Source organism: Haliotis cracherodii, unplaced genomic scaffold (assembly GCF_022045235.1).
Source record: "Haliotis cracherodii isolate W230 unplaced genomic scaffold, xgHalCrac1.p SCAF_14, whole genome shotgun sequence".
Lineage (NCBI taxonomy): Eukaryota > Metazoa > Mollusca > Gastropoda > Lepetellida > Haliotidae > Haliotis > Haliotis cracherodii.
This window is the reverse complement of record NW_027266269.1, coordinates 14,065,609-14,086,440: the sequence shown is the minus strand read 5'-3', so window position 1 is coordinate 14,086,440 and position 20,832 is coordinate 14,065,609. Positions and strand designations below refer to the sequence as shown.

Genomic DNA, 20,832 nt, shown 5'->3' with positions numbered 1-20,832 from the left:
AAATACCAAGTTTGTTTTCAAAAGATTAAACTTTTTTACTCTACTGAACAACAAAAGTTCCTGTGACATTGAATAACACTTAATGCAAAGTTATGTTTTTTATCAAATCTGAAACAAACTCGGTTTGCAGCAGATAAAAGACTCCCGTAAGTGTTCAAATGGTTTAATTTGCCATACTGACTTAGAAAATGAACATGCCAAAATGTCAATTTACAAATCAATAGCGTGTGTGTCCACCTCTGGTTGCGATGCAAGCAACACATCTTCGTCTCATGAAATGGACCAGGCGTCCTGTGGGATATCTGTCCATATCTGCTGGAGAAGGTTTCGAAGTTCCTGTAGTGTCTATGGAACACGTGGTTGACGTCGAATGCACCGATCCATTTCATCCCACACGTGGTCGATTAGTGAGAGATCACAGATTTTGTTGAAGGGGGTCCTGAACAAGTCGAGCCATGTAAGGCCGGGCGTTAAACGGTAGAACAACAGGGCCGATGATCTCGTCGCGGTAGCGCTGTCCATTGAGATTACAATATACCGCTATCAAACGGGTCCTCTGTCTTGCTGTAAACCTCGACGTCGGTACACTCGAATCCGTCCATCGCTGTGGCTGAGGTGGAAACGAGACTCGTCAGTGAATAGAACTGGTCCCCACAGCATGGCCGTCTGTCTGCACCACTATAGACGTGCTTGGGGTGGTTTCCTGTCAAAATGGGACGTCTGGCGGGTCTTCTGGTGACAATCCCTGCACATCTGAGGCGACGACGTATGGTTTGTGAAGATATTCGTCGAAAGCCAGGGATGCTTATTGCAGCCGCTGTTGCTGGCTTGAATCGATTTCGTAGGTGTGTTGTTCGAATCCAGTTGTCTTGTCGATTATTGGTTACGCGTGGCCTGCCACTCCGCGGATGGTCTCTGACTGCATTCGTCTGTTGCCAACGTTGCCATAAACACCAAATGGTGTTAAATTGGCCGTTAAATTGTCTTGCAATATCACGTTGACTCGATCCTGCTTCAAGCATACCAATGGCTCGCAGACGCTCATTTTCGGACAGGCGTGGCATTTCGTAATGCTGAATAATTGCGTAATTTTGTTGTTTTTCTGAGTGGTTGTTGTCAGCACCATGCTAAACAATGCATATGGAATCCCGTTAACGCACACGATTTTATACCCATTCTTGGGTAGTGAAATGCATGGGGCTTGCATAAAAGTCAACCTTTGCATGGAATGCATGCTTTTCTGTAGCAGTTGCGTTTTTGTGACTTGTTTCCAGACATGTACTACAATAATGAAAACCAAACTTTACTTGTTTGAAAAATACACCAAAATATTGGTGTCCCCGGGGTTTTTGTTGTTGAGTATAGTTTTAAAAATGTCAAACACGCAATAGATCACACAAATGCAAGGCTCAAAGACATATCTGCATACTATGGGTATTTCAAGATAAGAAAGTTGAAAACCTATCCAAGGGGGCAATGCTCTATTACGTCAGTGAGCTGTTTCCGTATCGGTGTGGCAATGAAAGGCAACTCTTCGAAAAAAACACAAAATCAAAGAGATTGAACTCGTTTAAAAAATTGACAATGATGTAACACTTTACACAATTACTATAGAAGCCTGTTTTGATTGTGAAAAGTGGTATGGACGATTAAATGTAAAGAAACCAAACCAGCACTATTTCAAAAACTTCAGTAAACTGTAGTAACATCTGTGAATTTTGCCGAATTTCGAAAATGCACAATGAATTTTGGAAATGTGGACGTTATCAAATGCTTTGAGCCTAAAACATTTGTAATAAGTAGATAACGACGAGCATTCTCTACCACATTAAGCGATTCTATACAATACAATGGAGAATATCCATATACTTGTACCTGTTCTAGATTATCTAACAAGACCAAGCACCAGTACGCGCCAGCTGGGTTGAGATGGATGCTGTTCGAGAATGTGGGTTCGACCTGTGACCTACAGATCTAGCCCCCGGTGATTTCCACTTGTCCCTTAAATTGAAAAAGCACCAGCGGGGTTGAAGATTTGAGGACGACAACAATTGACGGCTGGACTTCATATCGGGCATTAATGATTGGAAAAACCAGATGAAACAAGTGTGTGAAACTGGAATGGGACTATGTTGAAAAATAATTGTAACTTTAACCAGAATTTCAAATTTAAGCTAGTGAGGCTCAAAACGTTTTGATATCCGCTCGTAAAAGTACTTTGTCTATTAATTAAATCTTAAAAAAAAAGATTGAAAGGTAGCTGGATTTTTGGTTGTATAGATCTATAGGTTTGGCCAGTAAATCTTGAATCTGGATTTTTCCCGTTTTAATAAATCATGAAACGCCCCCACCCTACCGCACTCAAAAAAACATACATGTACGTAAAACAACTGATGCAAGCTGACAGATACGCACTCGGAAACACCCGGATAAAGATACTTAAAAGATTTAATCGATTATAACATTCAATCTTTCTATTTACACTAGAAGTCACAATTCAACGGAGTCACTTTTCAACGCGAGGCCCGGGTCACTATTTAACGACTTGGTAAGCTGACAGGGTCACTTTTCAACTGTTGAAAAGTGACCTTGGTCTGTTGAAAATTGAGACCGGGTATGTTTTCAACGTTGAATACTGACTCCCGGGTCACTTTTCAACGCGGGTCCATTTTCAATGTCACACCGGCAGTGGAGAACTGTTTGGTTCCTGTGTAACCTTTGTAAGAGTCTCATTAACCAGACCTCCAGGATTCCCAAACCCCAAACCCCTATATACGTATTAGTGCTAAATAACTTGCTTAACGTGTTAGTCTGAAAATGTAGATATCTTGTTATAGCAATAACCGTTGACTGGTGTTATAGCAATAACCGACCTCCCCATATACCTATTAATCTATGTATCCAGCTAATGCAAAGACGTGTTCCACCTACCCACCAATATCTACCTTCACCTATATATAGTCCGTTTGCTGCAAAATAGATATAAATCCCAAAGAATGACATGAAAGTTATTTATTTGTCCATATCAACTCGTCACCCCAATTTCCTTAGTGTAGGAAACACATTGTCATTTAATTGTTGGTGGTTTAACGCCCGTTGTTATAGGGGGTCTGCGCAACAAGCATAACAGCTGAAGGGCGTTGTGGAACACAGGGATGATATCAAAACCTGTGTTCTGAAATATTTTCATTGCCACTGTCACATGCTGTCAACTGAAAAAATAATTTGTCTGACAGTCGCATGATTCAGTGCACCCCCTCCGACTTGCAATAATCCTAAACACGAAATCATGTACCGTATTGTAATGATATACTGAGCTCGTTCTTTTTATTTTATTTGCATTTGAAATTAGCTGAATAGAAATAACAATGGCATTGGTTTGAGAATATTTTGCAGATTCTCATTGTATATTCCGTTCAGCAACTACTACCGAAAAATACGCTTCAGATTTAGATGTTTCATTTGACAAGATTTTATAACAGAAAAGACAGTAGTAGGTTGACCTGACACGCGAATTTCACGTCGGAATGTAGGGCTATTCGGTTTACAGTGCAAGCCCCCTTGTAACAACATGCGTTAAACCAGCAACAATTACATGAAAGTTTGTTAAACCAGCAACAATTACAAGACAGTTTGTTAAACAACTATTCCCCCCCCCCCCCCCCCCTTATGGCAACTATCTTCCCCCCCCCCCCCCCCCCCCCCACCACCACCACCACCACCACCACCACCCTTATGGCGATGTCGGAAATTATGGCGACGAGTTTGTATGGACAAATAATTAACTTTATGCCATTTAAGATGAATTGTTGCTGTAGGATATATATTTATATTGCATTTCATCGATACGATTTTGCAGCAAACGGACTATAACAGAAATTTGGAATATGTTATGAAAGTATGAGAAGTGGATTGTTGCGTGTCATATATTACACACATTTACGCACACTTGACCTGGACACAATGTCGACACTTCTAGATGCTCACACTTGAAGCCAGCAAATGCTGGGGTCTTCCTATATTTGTTCGTATCTCGACGAAGGCCAGAGGTCATATATCAAATATTTAACACAGGTGTCAGTAACGACAAACAGTTGGCAATCTGTCGTCTGTTGTGTAGTGACCACGGCGACTGCGGCGGGCGTTGTCAGTCTGGATGTCCGAGGTGGCGATTACGTGCTGATGATACACGTGGATGACGGGAAATTAGCTTTTCACATACGTGTCTGTTGTCTGTTGCCTGTTGTGCATAACCCACTCTTCTATTTGCCGTTGTGGCGGGTCATGGCGACATATTGCCACAGATTAAAGAATTGACTTGGAAATATTTGAACACAGTTCAAGATATTGCTAAATTGAGGGTGCACAGCTGGTCATGTGCGTTTACCCCTCACAGTATTCAAACCATCTTAAAATACACATTTGTATTCCTGTTCGGGGAAGTGTGTGTTTTCTGCTTAAAGTAATCACAGTTTATCGAATATTGATAATTGTGACAGCTTATGTCTCTGCATGTATATTTGGTGATTTTAGATTCAAAACCTGCCTATCGTGTAATGCTGAACAAAGACATCTTCATCAGTAGGGAGGCGGGTCACAATACAGCCATGCAGGTCGGGGGAGGGGAGGGGCGGGGGGAGAAATGTCATTTACTCAAGGAAATACTGGAAACAGTATAAAAGAATATTAATCGTCGATCCCTCAGTGAACAGAAAGGATCACGTGCGTACAGCGACCACGAGGTAGTGTCTTGAGCTAGTTAAAGATTATCCACCTTTGAAGAAGCAGTTTCCAACAACGACAAGAGTAGATGTCCCTGTTTCTGCGGCGTTATACAGGCCACATTGATAAGCGTATATATAACGGGGGGATTTACAAGCTTAACACTGAATCATAAATATATTGCATTTTATAACCGCAAATTAATTATGAACTTGAATTATCAAAATGTGATATGTGGTAAGGCGCTGGAGTGACCGTGGCCTCGACTGCACACAGCCTATCTGTTGGCTTATATTGACTGGCTGTTCTGTTGTAAGATCGTGTCAGTGTTCCGGTGAACATATGTAAAACTACCGGGGCAGATCTTTGTAACTACGTCACTTTAAACGAAACGTGTTTGGTCAAAATCTCCGTGACTGACCGGTGGGACCTCCCGCCTCTCTCAGCTGATCCTCGTAAAACAAAGAGAAGTCACATGAAGACACAACGAGTTCACCAACAATCACTGTGCACAGTCTACCATGCTACGGCGTGTGGCATGTGAGGGGCGATGTGTCCTGCGACGTAGTAGCGGTATATCCCACATATCCATTTAATAAGATACGGATCAATAACTGTATTTTTTATACCACGAGAGGTTCTTGTGATTCAGAGGTCATGCAATTTTCACTGAGGCGCCTTTGTCCGGACTTCGTCAATACTAAGGCATATCTTATTAGTGTGAACATATCTGAATATTGCTGGGATCCTTCAGCGGCGGAGTAAACAATGACGTCGTGTCGACATTCCTCGCCCTCACTGTTTTATTAAGTTTTCGATGTCTCATTTGCCGACTTGAGGTCGCCGTATCTAATTACCGAGATCCCTATGTACACTTTCTCCGCCAACAACACACTAATATATGTCAGCGGCATAAAATAACGTAAACCGGAGATAATTTCACTAACTTTACATCCCTTGATTCATCAGCGTAATTAAAAATAACAATCGGCTCCAAGGAACGAACACAGCTCCGTGTCGATAGGTAATCTAGCTGGGTAAATCCAAATTGACAACTGGCCTGCAAGAACGAACACGTTTGTCTGCAAACGCCTCTCGCCGGTGTTACCTATCGCTCAGTGATTTCTAGCGGTCCGAGTGTAAACAAGCGTTGAATTTACTTACTAAGTAGGTATATCGGCTGAAAGCACACCTGTCTTCCGGGATACCGGCACAGAAACAAGTCCAGCCTACAGCCGGGTACATCAGTCTCCGGATTCAAGGTTTGCAGGTGAGAAATTTCATTGTAGTTAATGATCAAAGCTGAAATAATATTTTTAACAATTCCTAGAAAGTTGTGATATGTAGGCGGCTGCTGTATTTATAGTGCGATAGTTTGTCTTGTCTGCAATGTCCATACAGCAGACAACCGTGAACGGGGAGGTGGACACACACTTGTGATGAAGTCGTGTGTACTAGCAGAGTCAGGGCTGTATGCAAGTGAAGATAGATTCAAATAGTTGTAGCGGCCGGTATCTCTAAAGTTACACAGCATAGATAATCTGCGATGTTCAGGCGACCAATGAGAGCCACAGTGACAGTGGGTGTATGTTTTACAACTACTTGAATTAACAATGACTTGTGTTTTGTGAGACTCCTATGCACGTCTAAGACATTGATTGCCGAAACCGTTATGCGTCAGCCTGGCGTGGCAGTACGCCGCTCTCATAAACAATGTCAATTACAAGAAACGCAGGTGTAAGATTTCACAGTACTTGCCCACTAGCCATGTCATAGGGTTTAATAGCTTCATATAACCATAGCCACGTACTTGTAGCCAGCTAACTGATACTTTATCATAGGTTTGGCTTTCAAGACGAGAGCTTGAGGTGTCGTAGCGGCACGCAATGGAGTGCCTTGACTGCACGTCTGTGGCGGGGACGTGAATGGGTGGAGGTATACTGTGTAGTTTTTTACCTGGAGGTGGAATGTCCGTGTCCGTCAGATGACACAGCGGGTAGTTGACCCACACTGTGCCGTCATCAAAGGCGTGTATGTTTCATATCTTCATTTATAGATATCTTAAGCGGTATCTGATATCACGAAGTGGTGATAGGGATATAGAACGTCAACTGTGTATTTTGTGGCCTTAATAACACGTAGTTAAATAGTTCATGTGTCAAGACAGTTCATGAATGTCTATATACGTTCATGTCTATCACTTCAAGTTAATTCTGTACGAACTATTTAAATACATATAGGCTAAGGCCATAAAACTTTATAAACTCACGTATTTGTTTTTTTGGGCAATGGAGAATCGTTTGTATACATATATCATATATACATGTTTTAACGACTAAAGTGAATGTTATACACACAGAGCACCTCCCACAAGGCTCTGTACACACAATGGCCGACTCGCTGGGGAGACGGCTGTACCTCGTTGGAGAGGTGGGGGTTGGGGGTGGGGCTTTTTCAGTCAGTAGACGCTATCATTGTGTTTGGGAGGGGGATCTTCTATCACTGGCGGGGTTCACGCTATCGATGACTTGTAATCTGTGTAATAAGGCGATAATCACTACATTATTGAGGGTTGCGATAACTCCGACGTACTGTTGCCTTATCAAACAAATTGCTATCTAAGCAATCACGCTTATAATTATGTACATAGACGCCCATCATCAGGGGTGTGAGGACTTAATACATCAGTCACTCTACGGGAATGTCTACTCTTCTACTCAGATTACAAAAGATCTCCTTCGTTTTCTCTACACTGATTTAAGTGTTCTGATACAAAAGTACTGACTTATTGTTGTGAATGTGAGTCCACATGTAATTATGCAGGGAGACGCTGCGGATAAGTTGCTGGGTTAAAGAGAATCTCCTACTCGTAATTTGTCGGTGTATATTCATTTTGAGCGTATGTCCCGCGTGGTATATATATTCAGTAAACCAACAGAGATCACTTCCACCTGTGTCTAGTTACATTCTGCCACTCGTGACGTGTGCTTAAATATTTATGCTAGACCGTTTATGTTAATAACAGAGTAATTAGCGCCCGGCGGCAGGGTTCGTGTGTTCCCTCGCAGTCCGAGTCAGTCAGGGCTTACACGATTGAACAGCGCTGATACCTGGACGTTACTATTCCCCCATTTCTTCAGAACCACACCAACTACACATTCCCCATGTACTGACACTACTCTATATTTTACATCTGTTCACAACATACGCCATTTTTCAACACGGGTCTGTTGTACTTAATTACAATAGACGGGTCTGTTGTACTTAATTACGTAGCGCCAACACTGGCTATTATGAGTTATGTCCCTCCTATTGACCAATCACATTCAACCTCTCATATAACTTATATATTTTTAAAACAAAATGGCGGCGCCCAGTCAAGACGATCTGATCGATAATCAAAATCTATTTTGTAAATATAAAGGGTTTCACTTTGCAAATTGCACTAAATCACGTGAGCAAGTTGATCAAAAACATGACAAGATTTGGAAAATACCCGTTGACGCCGAGTTGGCGGTACACAAGCTATGCAAATCCTGCAATCGACCAAAATCTGCACAGCAATTTACGAACCGAATTTCGATTTCGTAACGCGATTTTGATTGGACTTTGCATAGACTCGTTAGTCCAGCCCCAAAATAACTCCATAATTCCAGTCTCCTTCGGCAAGGGTGTAAACTGGACTTATAGTCAGTTAACTCCCTTGCCTAGTGAAGATGTTCTTTAGGTTTTGTATAACGTGTTACATTTGAGTTTTGTACGACAACATACCGGTTGTAAACTCAGGGATACCAGGGTATCTACAATAGTTTCTCCATAGGGGATTGCCCAAAAATCGGGCCAAAAAAAGTCTGCCCGGGCCGGGCCAGCGGGTAATACTAAAAATGGATTGCAGAATAATAAAACGAAACGTGCATATCACGGCAGATCTCAAATGTCAACAAACGTATAGTTTTGCTCATTTAATTGAGTTTGAATCAGAATGCATTTTCAACAATGTAATAAACTGATAATTATGACTACATACCGTGAGTCCTCGTAGAAAAGTCAGTGTCGTGACTGTGTGTTTTCTTTGATGGGGAGGTATCTCACCGACCTTAGCGTGTAGGGGTGTGATGTCCTGGGCAGGAAACGACAGTGTTTTGACTACTCTTCTTTCGTTAAATAACGTGTTAGGCATCTCTAATTAACCTTTACTAATTCGTGTTAAACCAACACTGGATGTTTTCTGGAACTGGATATTCTTCGAATGTCATAGGGCTGACACCACACATGTTAGTAACTAGACATTCTTTAAATCTAAAGACTAGCATTTTATCTAATTATATACCACTTAATTGTCTCATATTGTGGTAGTTAAAGAAAACAAAGTGCTCAAAGTGAAGCCCTTTACCCTCTACATTCTCAACATAGTCTGGGGGGCACGGGTGGCCCAGTCGTCTAAGGCGCCGCGATTCGCTGTGCAGAGTTGCGTCCCTTGGGCACGCCAGAAACCTATGATTGTGGGTTCAAATCCCGGTTCGCCCCGATTATGTTTCTAGGTTTGTCAGCACCATACCTGTGCTCGTGGGTTTCACCGAAGTGGTAAACGTCTGAGACCTGGTAAACGTCTGAGACCTGCATCACTTCGGGCTTTCCTCCCACATTAAGCTGACACGCCGTGATATAACTGGAATACTGTTAAAAGCGGCGTTAAACCCAACTCACTCACTCACTCAACATAGTCTCTATCAGAAGTGTTTGGCTTGTGTTGGGGCCGACTTGGCCGGGGCTGTCAAAATCAATTTTAAACACATAGATGTATCATCAAATGTGTTTACATCAGTAGCTTAGTATTATATCTACCTATATACCATTTTATAATGTCTCAGTACATCGTATTTTAAAGAAAACAAGGTGCTCAAGTGAAGCTCTTTTCCCTCTACATTCTCAACATAGTCTCTATCAAAAGTGTTTGGCTTGTGCTGGGACCGACTTGGCCCAGGCTGTCAAAATCAACTTAAACCTCACAGATGTATCATCAAATGTAATCACATCTATAAACGAGTATACTATCTACCTTTATACCACTTTATAGTGTCTCAATACATCGTATTTAAAGAAAACTGGCCCGTTAAAGTCAAACACTTTGCTGTATTTTCTTAAGAAAATCTCTGTCAGAAGTGTTGGGTCCGACTTGGCCCAGGCTGTCAAAATCAACTTAAACCTCACAGATGTATCATCAAATGTAATCACATCTATAAACGAGTATACTATCTACCTTTATACCACTTTATAGTGTCTCAATACATCGTATTTAAAGAAAACTGGCCCGTTAATGTCAAACACTTTGCTGTATTTTCTTAAGAAAATCTCTGTCAGAAGTGTTGGGTCCGACTTGGCCCCGGCTGTCAAAATCAACTTTAAACACATAGATATATCATCAAATGTGTTTACTCTGTAGCTTAGTCTTATATCTACCTATATACTACTTTATATTATCACAGTACATCGCTTTTAAAGAAAACTGCCGTAAAAGTCAAGCACTTTTACTGTATTTTCTTACGAAAATCTCTGTCAGAAGTGTTGCGTCAGACTTGGCCCGGGCTGTCAAAATCAACCTATATACCTACCTACCTACATATACCTCTTTATTGTGTCTCAGATCGCGGTATTTAAAGAAAACAAGGTGCTCAAAGTGAAGCCCTTTTCCTTCTACATTCTCAACATTGTCCCTATAAGAACTGTTCGTTCCGGCTTGGCCTGGGCCGTCAAAATCAACTTTAACATCACAGATGTATCATCAACTGTGTCAACATCTATAGACTAGTATTATATCTGCCTAAATACCACTTTATAGTGTCTCAGATTGCGGTATTTAAAGCAAACAAGGAGTTCAAAGTGTGTACGGTATACATTGTAGACAGACAGGCAATAATTCATTAGTGTCTCACTTCTGTAAATACATAAACAGCTTTGTACAAATAAACATTGATAGAATGTACAGAACCATTCAATAGAATTATGAGAGATTATGAACAGAATATCCCACTGCTAAATATATGATAAGTTGTTGAATTAACATTAGATAAGGTTGAGAATTAATTGTGTTTTTTCAATACATCTTAGACTGGTGAGACTAGAGTTCGATGATGACCAGCCTGCACATATTGTAACAGTTTTTACCCTGTTCCCCATTGATGGAAAGTGTGTCGTCTGCTACCCCAGCTGGAGCCATCTGGTAACAATTAATCACAATCTGCCAATATACAATACAGTATAATACATCAAGATGGCAGTTTCCATGTAACGATTAAGTGTTTCTAAGCAACTTAAAGATATGTACAATATCTGGATATATGTATCTTTAAGTTGCTTAGAAATACTTAATCGTTATATGGAAACTGCCATCTTGACGTATTATTCTGTTTTGTGTATTGATAGCTGGTGACATGAAGAGAAGTGATTGCTGCCAAGGGCGGTCACACGAGATACTGAGTTCAGCGCACCCTTGTGGCCTTATGTGATATGACAATGGACAGTTCAATGCCTTTGTACAACGACAACATGTGACTATCGGACTCCAAAATTTCATATTTGTATCTATGATATTAAATTAAATATATCGACTTTATTAGGTACAATAAATTTACTACAAATCTACCCGTGCGTTTCTTTTTTCGAAGAGTGTATATCTCCTTTCGCTAAAGTTAACCGGTCTATATTTTGTAAGAATAAACTATTGCGCATTGAGCGATTATCTCCTTTAGCTATAGGCGTAGTATAGAGCTCTATCACGTGTGACCTTGCAATGCTGTACATCGAATTTTTTTTAAGCTGTATCACTGAAAGTGGGTGATTACCTGCCTTGCCCGAATAGCTTTATTGCGCACTACCTTAATAATGTAACTTATGTTATCCAGGCAGCCAGCGAGAATGGTTACTTGGAGGAACTCAGGTCAAGCATGTAACGCGCTCTCAATCTTTCTTCCTTCACACTGCTATTGCAACTTATTGTTCAACACGATTGCTTCTATGAAGCATCACTTTGTTCAATAAACAACACATGTAAAACAACGGGTTTGATATCAGATATTTGTAATTAGTTGTCTTCACAATCACATGTATGGTGCTTGCTGTGCATATTTGAGCACAGTTTCAAGTAATTCACTGTATGTAAAATATGATTCATACCGTTTCGTACGGCGGTTTATGGTTTTGCATGGTTTATTGTATTGACAGTTGTTTTAACTTCCTGCAGAGATTATACACCCGTATAAGATCTTTGCTTCTGGATACATTGGAAATCAACATGTTGGCCCTTAGTTTGCAATTATTTTCCTGAAAAATAATTCGGTTGGATGATATATTCACGATGTTTGGCTTAAACATATTAATTACCATTCTTCTAAACATACTTCAAATATAAACCGGAAGTAATCACAGCACAAACCCAGTTAACCAAACGGAACCGTACACAAGAGTAGTGAGTGAGTGAGTCGGGTTTAATGCCGCTTTGAATAGTATTATTCCAGTTATATCACGGCGTGTCAGCTTGATGTGGAAGGAAAACCCGAAGTGATGCAGGTATTAGACGCTCACCACTTTGGTGAAACCTTCGAGCACGGGTATAGTACTGACAACATGAACGGGGGGAGCCGGGATTCGAACACACTGTCATGGTTTCTGGCGTGCCCATGGGACACAACTCTGCTTAGCGAATTCCAGCGCATAATGCGACTGGGCCATCCGTGCCCCCGTGCACAACTGTAACAAACTATCACACAACAAAGATGTTGAAGATGAGACATGTATTGCGCAACATTCCATGAAGAAACAGTGGCAATATTACACTATCACAAACTACAAAATATATGCACAATAAGTGCAAAACACACAAGTACATTCAACATACAGAGAAAGGGACATTATAACAAGTTTATTTTAAAACACGTGTATTATAATGATGTGGAAACAATATGAGAATTGAGCCAAACACTACTGATAGAGTCTATGTTCAGAAGGGAGAGGGAAAAGGGCTTCACGTTGAGAACATTATTTTCTTTAAATACCGCGATCTGTGACATTATAAAGTAGTATAAAGGTAGATATAATACGAATTTATAGATGTAAACACATTTGATGATACATCTGTGTGTTTAAAGTTGATTTTGACAGCCCGGGCCAAGTCGGACCGAGCACACGCCAAACACTTCTGATAGAGACTATGTGAACCCATTTCATGTTACATCTGTGAGGTTTAAGTTGATTTTGACAGCCCGGGCCAAGTCGGACCCAACACTTCTGACAGAGATTTTCGTAAGAAAAAACAGTAAAAGTGCTTGACTTTAACGGACCAGTTTTCTTTAAATACGATGTACTGTGATATTATAAAGTAGTATATAGGTAGATATAAGACTAAGCTACAGATGTAAACAGATTTGATGATACATCTATGTGTTTAAAGTTGATTTTGACAGCCCGGGCCAAGTCGGACCCAACACTTCTGACAGAGATTTTCTTAAGAAAATACAGCAAAACTGTTTGACTTTAACGGGCCAGTTTTCTTTAAATACGATGTACTGAGGCACTATAAAGTGGTATAAAGGTAGATAGTATACTCGTTTATAGACGTGATTACATTTGATGATACATCTGTGAGGTTTAAGTTGATTTTGACAGCCCGGGCCAAGTCGGACCCAACACAGACAAAACACCTCTGATAGAGACTATGTTGAGAATGTAGAGGGAAAAGGGCTTCACTTTGTGCCCCTTGTTTTCTTAAAATACCGCGATCTGAGACACTATAAAGTAGTACAGTGTATGTAGGTAGATATAATACTTATCTATAGGTGTGAATCCATTTCATGTTTAAGGTTTAAGATGATTTTGACAGCCCGGGCCAAGACGGACCCAACACTTCAGTTCAGAGTTCAGAGTATGGGGAGAAGAGGTCTACTTTAAATACGATGAACAGTGACATTATAAAGTGATATTTACTTAGATATAGTACGTTCCTATAAATATAAACGCTATGCCGACAGATAGAAATTTGTATCGCGATAGCTAGAAGTATTTGACACGTTTCAAATCCTATTTCGTTTAACGATTGCTCTTTTACATGTTACCTAGATCAGCGACGCTTGCACACAGCTCTATCAGTGTACTATCACACTCCAACTATAGGACACTGGCAGCATTAGTGTACTATCACACTCCAGCTATAGGACACTGGCTGCATTAGTGTACTATCACACTCCAGCTATAGGACACTGGCAGCATTAGTGTACTATCACACTCCAGCTATAGGACACTGGCAGCATTAGTGTACTATCACACTCCAGCTATAGGACACTGGCAGCATCAGTGTACTATCACACTCCAGCTATAGGACACTGGCTGCATTAGTGTACTATCACACTCCAACTATAGGACACTGGCATAGTTCGGAGATTGTTAAATTGAAATCCAGTTACCAACGGTTTGTAGAGCGCTACTTTCCAAGTTCATGCACACCTTGTCATGTACCCAAGGGACGGAACAGATCAACTGCCACCCCCCAGTAATACATGACGCACTCAGTGTGACCCGGTATAATGTGCCAGTAAGCATGAGTACGGAGGTATCACATAGTCCGAATTCCTGTCTGTATAACGTTATCGCCTTACTCTGTGTTATCAAACACCCTCAGCACGAGCGGTTTCATATTGGGACACACCGCAAAGAAAGTGTTTATCTGAAATATATCTCCATTGAGATATATTTACCATGGCTAGGTTTAATAGATCCACAAGGTGATCGCGATGTCAACGGGCCGAGTGAAGGGCTTGTTGAGTTGATCCAGGGCTCTGTCGGGAATAAAGCCCATGTTTACAGTAGGGGCATGATGTGGGAGGGGGCGGCTGTAGTTCACCCGCTACTGGAACCACCCCACCCCACTGCACTGTCACCACGGCCATCACACATTATACATTCACCGCTCACTTCAAATCATTCAAAGGAAGTGGACAAACACGCGAAGACGATGTGTTTGATGTTAGACTTTGAAATATTTCTTCAATGAACCAAACGACTCTTATACTATAATCTGTAAGGGTTACAAGTACATGAACATTATGTCGGGCAATGCATAATTGGAGACATGATGTACTGATTAGAGGCTTCACAGGCAGCTACGTGTGTAGCTGTACATGATGGGCTGTGTCAGTAGCTACGTGTGTAGCTGTACATGATGGGGTGTGTCAGTGTCTACGTGTGTAGCTGTACATGATGGGGTCTATCAGTAGCTACGTGTGTACCTGTGCCAGATGGGTTGTGTTAGTAGCTTCGTGAATAGCTGTACATGGTGGGGTGTGTCAGTAGCTGCGTGTGTAGCTGTACATGATGGGGTGTGTCAGTAGCTACCTGTATGCTGTACATGATGGGGTGTGTCAGTAGCTACCTGTATGCTGTACATGATGGGGTGTGTCAGTAGCTACCTGTATACTGTACATGATGGGGTGTGTCAGTAGCTACCTGTATGCTGTACATGATGGGGTGTGTCAGTAGCTGCGTGTGTAGCTGTACATGATGGGGTGTGTCAGTAGCTACCTGTATACTGTACATGATGGGGTGTGTCAGTAGTTACCTGTATGCTGTACATGATGGGGTGTGTCAGTAGCTAAGTGTGTAGCTGTACATGATGGAATGTGTCAGTAGCTACGTGTATGCTGTACATGATGGGGTGTGTCAGTAGCTACGTGTGTACCTGTGCCAGATGGGTTGTGTTAGTAGCTTCGTGAATACCTGTACATGATGGAATGTGTCAGTAGCTACGTGTGTCGCTGTACATGATGGGGTGTGTCAGTAGCTACCTGTATGCTGTACATGATGGGGTGTGTCAGTAGCTACCTGTATGCTGTACATGATGGGGTGTGTCAGTAGCTACCTGTATGCTGTACATGATGGGGTGTGTCAGTAGCTACCTGTATACTGTATAAGATGGGGTGTGTCAGTAGCTACGTGTGTAGCTGTACATGATGGGGTGTGTCAGTAGCTACCTGTATGCTGTACATGATGGGGTGTGACAGTAGCTACCTGTATGCTGTACATGATGGGGTGTGACAGTAGCTACGTGTATGCTGTACATGATGGGGTGTGTCAGTAGCTACCTGTATGCTGTACATGATGGGGTGTGTCAGTAGTTACCTGTATGCTGTACATGATGGGGTGTGTCAGTAGCTAAGTGTGTAGCTGTACATGATGGGGTGTGTCAGTAGCTACCTGTATACTGTATAAGATGGGGTGTGTCAGTAGCTACGTGTGTAGCTGTACATGATGGGGTGTGTCAGTAGCTACCTGTATGCTGTACATGATGGGGTGTGTCAGTAGCTACGTGTATGCTGTACATGATAGGGGGTGTTTAACGCTGCACTCAGCAATATTCAATTTATATGACGGCGGTCTGTAAATAATCGAAACTGGACCAAACAATCCAGTGATGGACATCATGAGCATCGTTCTACGCTATTGGGATACGATAACATGCATCAATCAGTCAGCTAGCCTGACCACCCGATCGCTTGTGTCGCTTCATACAACAAGGGGCGGTCGGGTAGCCCAGTGGTTAAATCGTTCGCTCGTAACGCCGAAGATCCGTGTTCGATTCCCGACATGGGTACAATGTGTGAAGCCCATTTCTGGTGTCCCCCGCCGTGATATTACTGGAATATCGCTAAAAGCGGTGTAAAACCATACTCACTCACTCACTCACTCTCACAACAAGCATGGTCGCCTCTTACGACAAGCATTGGTTGTTGAAGACTTATTCCATCCCCCGTGAGATGTCTACCGTACATGTGTGCTTGGTGACAAGCTCCGTGAAGTGTCTACCGTTTATGTGTGCTTGATGACAACCTCCGTGAGGTGTCTACTGTATATGTGTGCTTGATGACAAGCTCCGTGAAGTGTCTACTGTATATGTGTGCTTGATGACAACCTCCGTGAAGTGTCTACTGTATATGTGTGCTTGATGACAACCTCCGTGAAGTGTCTTCTGTATATGTGTGCTTGATGACAACCTCCGTGGGTGTCTACCGTATATGTGTGCTTGGTGACAACCTCCGTGAAGTGTCTACTGTATATGTGTGCTTGATGACAACCTCCGTGAGGTGTCTGCCGTATATGTGTGCTTGATGACAACCTCCGTGAGGTGTCTACTGTATATGCGTGCTTGATGACAACCTCCGTGAGGTGTCTACCGTATATGTGTGCTTGATGACAACCTCCGTGAAGTGTCTTCGGTATATGTGTGCTTGATGACAACCTCCGTGAGGTGTCTACTGTATATGTGTGCTTGATGACAACCTCCGTGAAGTGTCTTCCGTATATGTGTGCTTGATGACAACCTCCGTGAAGTGTCTTCCGTATATGTGTGCTTGATGACAACCTCCGTGAAGTGTCTTCCGTATATGTGTGCTTGATGACAACCTCCGTGAAGTGTCTACTGTATATGTGTGCTTGATGACAACCTCCGTGAGGTGTGTACCGTATATGTGTGCTTGATGACAACCTCCGTGAGATGTCTACCGTATATGTGTGCATGATGACAACCTCCGTGAGGTGTCTACCGTATATGTGTGCTTGATGACAACCTCCGTGAGGTGTCTACCGTATATGTGTGCATGATGACATCCCCCCTGAGATGTCTACCGTATATGTGTGCTTGATGACAAGCTCCGTGAGGTGTCTACTGTATATGTGTGCTTGATGACAACTTCCGTGAAGTGTCTTCCGTATATGTGTGCTTGATGACAACCTCCGTGAAGTGTCTACTTTATATGTGTGCTTGATGACAACCTCCGTGAGGTGTCTACCGTATATGTGTGCTTGGTGACAACCTCCGTGAGGTGTCTACTTTATATGTGTGTTTGATGACAACCTCCGTGAAGTGTCTACTGTATATGTGTGCTTGGTGACAACCTCCGTGAAGTGTGTACTGTATATGTGTGCTTGGTGACAACCTCCGTGAAGTGTGTACTGTATATGTGTGCATGATGACAACCTCCGTGAGGTGTCTACTGTATATGTGTGCTTGATGACAACCTCCGTGAAGTGTCTACTGTATATGTGTGCTTGATGACAACCTCCGTGAGATGTCTACTGTATATGTGTGCTTGATGACAACCTCCGTGAAGTGTCTTCTGTATATGTGTGCTTGATGACAACCTCCGTGAGGTGTGTACTGTATATGTGTGCATGAGGACAACCTCCGTGAGGTGTGTACTGTATATGTGTGCTTGATGACAAGCTCCGTGAAGTGTCTAGTGTATATGTGTGCTTGATGACAACCTCCGTGAAGTGTCTACTGTATATGTGTGCTTGGTGACAAGCTCCGTGAGGTGTCTACCGTATATGTGTGCATGATGACATCCCCCGTGAGATGTCTACCGTATATGTGTGCTTGATGACAAGCTCCGTGAAGTGTCTACTGTATATGTGTGCTTGATGACAACCTCCGTGAAGTGTCTACTGTATATGTGTGCTTGGTGACAACCTCCGTGAAGTGTCTACTGTATATGTGTGCTTGGTGACAAGCTCCGTGAAGTGTCTACTGTATATGTGTGCTTGATGACAACCTCCGTGAGGTGTCTACTGTATATGTGTGCTTGATGACAACCTCTGTGAAGTGTCTACTTTATATGTGTGCTTGATGACAACCTCTGTGAAGTGTCTACCGTATATGTGTGCTTGATGACAACCTCCGTGAGGTGTGTACCGTATATGTGTGCTTGATGACAACCTCCGTGAGATGTCTACCGTATATTGTTCTTGGTGACAACCTCCGTATATCTTATAACCAAGAAACCCCAAGCACATTAGCCGAATTCATTTGACAATCTATTAAACTGATTACTGTGAAATATAATTCACCGACGCTGTTGGACACCAAGGTTCATTAGGCTGGGCATGTTGCATGCCCGTGTATGTACGCCACCGTCACGTACAGTGAAGCTCACAGTCACGTATTGTTGCGAGATGCTAATTGAGTGTCAAGTCACGGGGCAGAGCCACGCTATCGGGTGATCGGGCGAGGTATAGTATCACGTTTGCTTTCTGCCTGCTGAATGAGATAGGTGTGAAATACATGGGAAACCCGCGTGACACTCAGCCCTCGATTACCCGAACAAAGACAAGCGTGTGTGTTGATACTTATCTCAAACCCGAGAATATATCTGCCATCAGCATTATTAATTCGTTAATGAGCGCAGAATATCCACTGGAAAGGTTTGCAATGAGCTGTCTGCAGTGGTTTCTTCATTTCAAATGGACGATTTATTTTATCAACGTGTCATCTTAATTCACATCAGGAAAACTTCCCGTGTCTTGGGATGGCGAGTGTTTGTATCTTCCACACAGAAGTCAGACATTCCTTCGATAAGAATGAAAAGAGGAACGAAACATCGCAAATTTCAAACTGATTCCTTGGACATAACTATAACTTGATGTAGATTATTCCTGTTGCTATGATTTAGTAAAGTGTGAAAATGTCATTTTCTGTAATAATCTTGATCCGGACAGTGAATTTGTAACACTGATCAGACAACTTTTGAGCAACAGTCGCAGGACGCTCTTTGAAATCTTCGTAGAGTGAGCATGCTCGATTGTAACCCCATAGGTGTGGAAAAGAGACAGCAACGTTTATATTACTCAATAGTATAAAGGGAAAGTTTACAATTGATGTCACTCCTCTTGTCATCCAGTCTTGTGGAGAGATTTTTATCACACTGAATCTGTATGCGTAGATGTAAATATGAAACCGATAGAGCGATTGTATTTGTAGTTGAGGTAGTTAGGTAAGTAGAGCGTTTTGGCTATTTCTTCATTACTGAACGATACCAGATAATCGATATACTGCAAGCCCAAGTTAGATCCGGATAAGAATAGGTCTTCAGCAACTAGCGGGATTAGGTGGTCAGGCTCGCTGACTTGGTTGATGCATGTCATCGTATCCCAATTGCCTGGATCGATCTTCATGATGTCAATCACTGGATTGTCTGGTCGAGACCCGATTATTTACAGACAGCCGTCATATAGCTGGAATATTGCCGAGTGCGGCTTTAAACACAAATCATACAAACAAACAAAATATCTAAAGTTACACTTTGTAGGCACATTCCCTGATTTTGCTTCTGCCAAACTGAGAGGAAATTCTGACTTCTAAACATAAAGAAACCGGTGACGAAAAAGGGGATGCCTGGATATCACATAGATGTTACCAATGAGGAACTCAGGCATTTCACATACTGTTTTCTCGGTAAACTTCAAGTGACATTAGCTTTCATTTTGACATCAATATCTATGGTCACAAGGTTTAGTAGAAAATGCCCCATGGAATGAAGTTTTCCCTTAAGTTTGTCTTGTGGGATAATGGAGTACAATGTTGAAAAAGCAAATGTTTGGACATATCTGAACTTGCCAAAATCAAGTAAAGCTTTGAGAATTCCTTGATTGTGTTAAGAATTATCGTTACTCTGATTTGAGATAATGATTTGGGGGTACGTGGTTGAAAAAATACACTGTCAGGAACTTTTTGTTTAACATCAAAACAATGCTGGCAACACAAATTAACGAAGAATTAAGTTTCAGAAACACCAAAGACTGTATGACATTGATTCAACACATCGCCAAGATGCCAAAATGGCACATACTTGTTTCCTCATCCTCCAGTACAAACACATCAGTACGGAGTTTCCCGATCCAGACAGACAGTTTTATTGAACATAAAGGCCTTTGGACCGAAATACATTCGTATGCTCAAAACTATTGACCTGCGCCTATGCACTAGGATCATTACATACAATTACACAGTACCAGGTATGAACAACGGGAATATGTGAACAACTACTCATACGTTCGTGTACGTTAAGGAGGCGTACACTGGTGTTATCTAATATTTCATAATTTTTAGGTGTAATGCGTTTTCTAAATCTACACAGAGAAGTGGGTGTTATATATCTTCCCAAAATAGCAGTATGCAAAGCATTATATAATTCACACACAAACAAACTGTGAAATTCATTCTCAATGTATTATTTTCTCTGAAGGGACAATCTGAACAAAGTCTCTCATGATGATATAAAGCATGATATA

The 20,832-nt window shown here is 41.9% G+C and overlaps 1 protein-coding gene across 1 annotated transcript in view; it reads left to right on the top strand.

Moving 5' to 3' along the window:
* Positions 1 to 5,865: 5,865 nt before the first annotated feature.
* LOC139460580 (uncharacterized) overlaps positions 5,866 to 20,832 on the top strand; it is a 38,175-nt gene continuing 23,208 nt past the window's right edge. Inside the window, exon 1 of the mRNA XM_071242049.1 lies at positions 5,866 to 5,992. The gene's annotated coding sequence lies outside the window, so the exon portion shown is untranslated. The remainder of the gene's footprint in view (positions 5,993 to 20,832) is intronic.